This window comes from Hevea brasiliensis, chromosome 8 (assembly GCF_030052815.1).
Source record: "Hevea brasiliensis isolate MT/VB/25A 57/8 chromosome 8, ASM3005281v1, whole genome shotgun sequence".
Lineage (NCBI taxonomy): Eukaryota > Viridiplantae > Streptophyta > Magnoliopsida > Malpighiales > Euphorbiaceae > Hevea > Hevea brasiliensis.
Window position 1 is genome coordinate 57,527,184 of NC_079500.1, and position 6,732 is coordinate 57,533,915.

Consider the following 6,732-nt stretch of genomic DNA (forward strand, 5'->3'; position numbering starts at 1 on the left):
AACTGGCAACTCTTCGGGAAATACCTGCAGGAAGTCTCTCATCGTGGGTATGTCACCTGAGTTTGGCTTAGCCTGCCTAGTATCCACCACATGTGCTAGGTAGGCTTCACAGCCTTTTCTCATCATTCTTCTTGCAACGGTGGCTGAGATGACATTGGACAAGAAATCTGTCCTTTCCCCCACAACTGTGATCTCATTACCCTTTGAAGTTTTTAGAGAAATTCTCTTCAATTTGCAATCAACTATTGCCTGATGACGTGACAACCAGTCCATTCCCAAAATCACGTCAAACTCGTGGAACGGTAACTCAATCAGGTCGGCCAAGAATTCATACCCCTGAATCCTTAACGAGCAACCCTTGTATACTTTGTTCACCACTACACTGTGGCCCAATGGATTAGTGACCAGAATGTCTTGGTCACTCTCCCCTATCAGTATCCCCCTTTCTACGGGTTGGTTGATGCAGTTGTATGAGTGAGTGGATCCTGGATACACCAATGCATGCACAGGAGTATTGTAGAGGGAGAACGTACCCCTGATGACGTCCGGGGCATCTTGCTCCTCCTGAGCTCTCAGGGCATAATTTCTGGCAGGTGGTCTGTTATCTGGCCTCTCTGCTGGCTCAGATGCAGGCCTCTGTGATGGTCCTACTGCGTCAGATTTGCCAGATTTTCTACCTCTTTGAGGTGCAGGAGCAGGTCTGTTTGCTTATGTTGGAGCAGCTGTAGTAGTTCTGCGTGGGCAGTTCCTCAGCTGATGCTCTGTCGACCCACATCTTAAGTAGGCACCAGTTACTCTCCAACATTCCCCCTTGTGCCATTTCAGATAGTGTGGACATGCAGAAGATGTTGGGGCTGGTCCCCTGAACCCCATCCCTGGAGAGCTGCCCACTGATGGTGTGGACTGATCTCTCCTAGGGGTAAACTGTGGCCTGGGCCCCTGAGACTGACCCTGACCATGTGGCTGACCTGAACTCTGTGCAGGTGGACCTCTGAACTTCTTCCCAGGTGCAGGAGATGAGCTAGACTGACCCGGGCCCCTCTTCTGCTGTCTATCCCTTCTGGTCTGCTCACTGATTCTCACTTTTTCAACCCTTATTGCAGCTTCCACTAACTTGCTAAATTCTGTGATTCCCAAGGCAGTGAGCTGGATCTTTATGTTGTCATTTAGTCCCTTTTCAAATCTCTTACATCTTTCAGCTTCATTAGGGACTATCTCCCTTCCATAGCGGCTTAATCGGACGAATTCCTTCTCATACTCGGCCACTGACAGCTGTCTCTTCCTCAGGTTAATAAACTCTCTTCTTCTCTCTTCCAGGTATACAAGACTACATATTTCTTCCCGACTCGAGAGAAAGCAGTCCCAAGTTATAGCTTCTGGCTGCACTTCACTGGATACCGTGTCCCACCATTCGTAGGCATCATCTTGCAACAAAGATATGGCAGCCTCTAGGTTTTGCTCTGGGGTGCAGTGGAGTTGTTTTAGAACTCTACCCATTCTATTCAACCAATTCTCGGCTGCCACAGAGTCATCTTCTCTCTTACCGAAAAAGTCCACTGCTCCAAACTTTCTTAGCCTTTCCAGGTGTGATTTCTGCTGTGGAGCTGGTGGTGGTGGTGCTGGCATTACCCCAGCCATTTGTCTAAAGAAATCGGCCATTTGCTGGAACATGGCTTGTGGAGGCCGAGGTGCTCGCTTGAGTGGCGGAGCAGAGTTCTCCCATGCCCCAGCCTCACCGTCAGAGGTGGAGCATGACTCTCCACTTCCTTCTCGACTGCTCTTTGAGATGAAGGGTCCATATCCTATTTAACAAAGACAAATAGATCTGCATTAGTGTCACCTCGACTCTTACAAATGCAATGCATGGTATGGACTCAATCTAGGCCCAGAAACGCCTAAACCGTGCTCTGATACCACTAAATGTGACACCCCTTATCCGTGTACAGTATACCCGAGTAAGTAATGCCACACGGTGTACTAGCACACTCTAATATACCTTAATTAATTTATATCATGCTTGTGAATATAATTTATGAAATATAATTTATTTTAGCCATTTATCAAAAGTATTATTTATTTGAGGTTCCGAAAATTTTAAAGAAAATCCGGCGGAGTACCGGCTAAAAATGGAGAAAATAGTTCTTCGGAACCTGTTAAAAACACTTCCAAATAATTTCCAAACAATCCCAATTTCAATTCATCAACAGAGTCTCAATATCAAAATCTCAACATTTTTTTTTCAGTTTCAGTTCTCAATCATCATTTCTCTGGGTTCTCATAAATAAACAACAATTAAATACTCAAATTACTTCCATACATAACCATAAATCTTTATTATTTACATAAACCTCAAAATACATTACATAAATTCAAATACATATGAGAAAATAAAAATTTAGTTACAAAATAACAAAATGACACCTAGTGCCCTACCAATGCACTGCAGGTAGTGAGGTGAAACGGACACTGTGCAGAGCTGCAGGATGAACTCACCCAGTCTGCGGTCTACTGGGCTCACGATCTGTATCTCCAGAACCTACGCGTGGCAAAAGCAACGCGCTAAGCAATAATGCTTAGTGGTGCAATAATAAAATAAAGGAAATAGCAAGAAATAAATATGTAATGAATGTATATGTTATATTTGTTTGGTATTTGTATATCATCTACTTTGTTCACTTTTATTCATTTGGTTGCCCCAAGTAACCTACACTAGACGCATCGGATCGATAACGTAAACCGCACTGGGTATCAAGTACCTCGGCCGTCACACCATCGGTCACATATGCATCTCCCAGGCAACAACAAACAATGCTAACAAGTCAGAATACATCGAGCACAAGGCCAAGTCTCAATGCAAGGTCAGAATGACTAAAAGCCATAAAATCACGGAATGGCATATTGCCATGTGCAGTACTGCTAACTGAACCCTATTGGCATGCCAAACTATCCAAACCAATCTTGTTAAGTATACTAGGGCATTTGAAACTTTTAAATTCTTCAATTTGTGAATTTCAAGTTTTGGTGTTACTATTCACCTCATTGGTCAACAAAAATGTTGACTTTTAGATAGAAAATATGTACATTGACTTTGGCACTCCCAACATACCACATTTGGCATTCAAAACTTGTTGGCATTAAGCATTTATACCATTTCAAAGTTTAAACCAAGGGAAGCAGAATTTTCAGTTTTTGGAACTCAACTTTACTATTCCATTGGACACTGTTTTAGCGGGAATTTGAAGAAATGGCAAACATGAAAGTTGTTCCTTATTTTGTCTAGTTGAATTTCATTTTTTGAATCACTCCATTTGGAGTTTTGAAGCTCTAGATATGGTCCAAAAACCACAGCTGGCCGGATTTCCATTCTGTAGAATTGACCATATCTACAGTAACATGAATAGTGATTGTGATTGCATTTTTGAATTGGTTCTGGTCATAATTTGGGGTAGGTTTCTTCATGAAAGTTTTTTTTTCTATGTCTTAACTTATTGCTGTAAAAATTTCAGGTCAATTGGCCAAATCTACAGTGAATTATGGCTAAATGAACAGTTACTATTTATTTGGTCATTTCTGCAGGTGCTGTTGCAGGGGATCCAGATTGGGGCCAACTTTTGGTCCTCTTGCTTTGGTCTTTTGGGCATGGTTTCTTCAGAAAAAATGTGCCATTATAAGCCTAGTTTCATGTCCAATTGTCCAAACACCAATTGGACCAACACAGCCAAAGTTATGGCTGTGTAATTGGACTGAAATCTCACCCATTCTTTCTGTCCCTAGGCAGCATAGTCATTCACTTTGCCCTGCTATTTTTCAGTCCATATTATGGTCAAATCTCCTCAAATGGTCACTAATTGACCATTAGAATGTTCTTTAACAATTGCATAAGCCAAGTCAAATTTTCTCTCCTAAACCCTAGCTCAAATTCTTAGTTTTGTACAAACTACCCTAGTTAACTAACTAAATCAATATCCTTATGTTTATATACTTTAAACTTGATTTGTAGTTCATTCCAAGTCAATCAAAAACACCCAATTCTATTCCTTCATTAGGGCAGCCGAAATCCATGGGGTGCATACTCTCAACTTTTATTCATTTAAGTTACAAAATCTCACCTATTTCAAGTAACTATCATGGATTAAAAGAGGTTTATGTATAACTATGCACTAACCTCTTGTAGGTAGATTTTTCCCAAGTTAAATCTTCACTTTCCTTCACTTTCTAGGCTGAAAAACACTTCCCCAAGAGATGTGGTTAAGTTTTAATGAAAGGGGTTTAGGGTTTAGTGGTGGAAACAAAGGAGAAAGGAAGCTTTTGGTTGAACATCAATGGAGGGAGAAGAGGAAGAAGTTTCGGCTGGTGAAAGGGGAGAGGATGGCTGCTGACTTTTTGATTCATTTTGGTCTCAATTTGTCTCTTTTATTAGTTAGTTTATTGGTTAGTTAATTGTGATTGGTGGACAATTTTAAATGACATCACAATGATGTCATAAATAAGTCTTTTTCCCCATTTTCTTTTCTTTCCTCCACTACTCATTTCCAATTTAATTTCTAGTAATGTTTATTCATATTTTATGTCATATTAATTATTTACTCAACTGGAAAAGTCAGCAAAAAATCACCTCTGAAGGCGAAATGACCAAAATGCCCTCCGTTTGGCTTAACGGGTCAAAATTGTCTGTACCGATTGAAAAATTTTTCTAGGTATTTTCTTGGAATTCTAATGATATGGGAACCTCAATGACCCTTCTCTGGAGTCCCAAAAATTATTTTATGAATTTTTCCCCGGGTCTAGGGCTCCTCGTTGCGAGAACCGCAACTTCTCTCTGGTTACCCATCGCTAGGGCACCGGCTCGTTTAACTTGGTTGTATTTTATTTCTAAAATTTTTACTAATTTTTCTTATTAAGATTTGAGTTGATTTTGATCCCTCACTTAAATTTAAATATTTTTTCGGATGTTCTAGCTGTCCGAACCGACACCAGTCACCGGAACAGTAGAATGTACGGAGTTGTTACCGGGAGGGTGTTACAAAGATATTGCATAATTGTATAAATTACTGTTGGTGCATTAATGGATATTGGATGACCCATTACTCCCCCCATGTTATGTTATGTAATGTTATGGATCCATATGTAAATCTCAAAGGGAGATCTTGATGTTGCCCTTCAAAGGAGATCTGATAGTTGCCCCTAGGTACATGACATAGGTCATTTTTAAAAGGAAAGTTTAAGCAGTTGTTTGTGATAATGTACATCTTACGTGAAATGTTTGTATTGTGAAAATCCACGTGAATGATGCATTGCACATGTGTGAATGAATGATGAAATTGATAATGGTTAGTTTACTAATTGAGCTTGTGTAAGCTTATCCCATTCCCTTAAACCCCAGGTGTAGGGTTGCAAGACTAGAAGAGTTCTTCAAGAGAGAGCTTTTAGGGTCTTCTTAGCCCTTCCTTATTTATGATGTATGGGTAGATGGATATGTAATTTTTACATGGTTAGTACTGTGTTGGAATTTAAAGAAAATTGGAAATATGTAATAATTGTTTAAGTATGATGATGTGCATGTTGTGTTACCATTTTGAGGGTATGCATGTTGAACCGTTACACTTTGGATCTTATGTATGTTAAGGTTCAAATTATGAACCTTTTTTATGTTATGAATGTTTATGCATGAATGAAAGACTGAAGTGTAATAACTTGATGTATGTTGAGATGGTGAGATGTAGGAATGCATGTATGTTCCATAGGTTTCAGGCATGCTATGGGTTTTGGCAGCCTTAAGCTGACTCGATCCCTAGCGCCAGCAACAGTCCCTGGTTTGGGTCATTGCATAATCTCTTTGCTTCATGAATACAAATATTTTTTTGCTTGGGATTACCATGAGATGCTAGGTCTTCAGAGAAGCTTAGTGGAGCATAGGTTACCAATCAAACCTTAGTATAAGTCTTACCGCCAAGCACCTAGGAGAATGTTAAGGGAGATAATTTTGAAGGTGAAAGAAGAAATAGAAAAGCTCTTAAAAGCAGGATTCATCAGACCCACCAAGTAGAGTTAATGGCTGTCAAGCATTATACCTATAGTTAAGAAAAATGGAAAACTACATGTCTGTATTGATTTTAGGGACCTGAATGTTGTAATGCCAAAGGACATGTATGTGATGATGATTCATATATACTCGTTGATGCTGCAACTAAGGATAAATTATTCTCCTTTTTTGACTACTTCTCAGGTTACAATCAAATATTCATTACATTAGAAGATGTGTCAAAGACCTCCTTCAAGTGTCTAGGTTTCGTTGGGACATTTGAGTGGCTAGTCATGCCTTTTGGCTTGAAGATTATAAGTGTAACTTACCAAAGGGCCATGAATGCAATATTTAATGACATGCTGGAGTATTTCATGAAGTTTACATTGATGATATAGTGGTGAAGTCCAAAAAGTCTGAGGAGCATTTGAGAAAGAGCTTCCAGAGAATGAAGCAATATCAACTAAAGATTAATCCTCTCAAATGTGCCTTTAGTATCAAAGCTAGAAACTTCTTAGGCTTCTTGGTACATCAAAGGGGAATATAAGTGGATCAAAATAAAACCAAAGCCATACAAGAAGCAAAGCTGCCCCAAACTAAGAAACAGCTATAGAGGTTCCTAGGGTAGGTAAATTACTTATGAAATTCCATATCCAATCTTACACGAAAAGCAAAACGAATTGTCTAACCTGCTGAGACTTAGGCAGGAG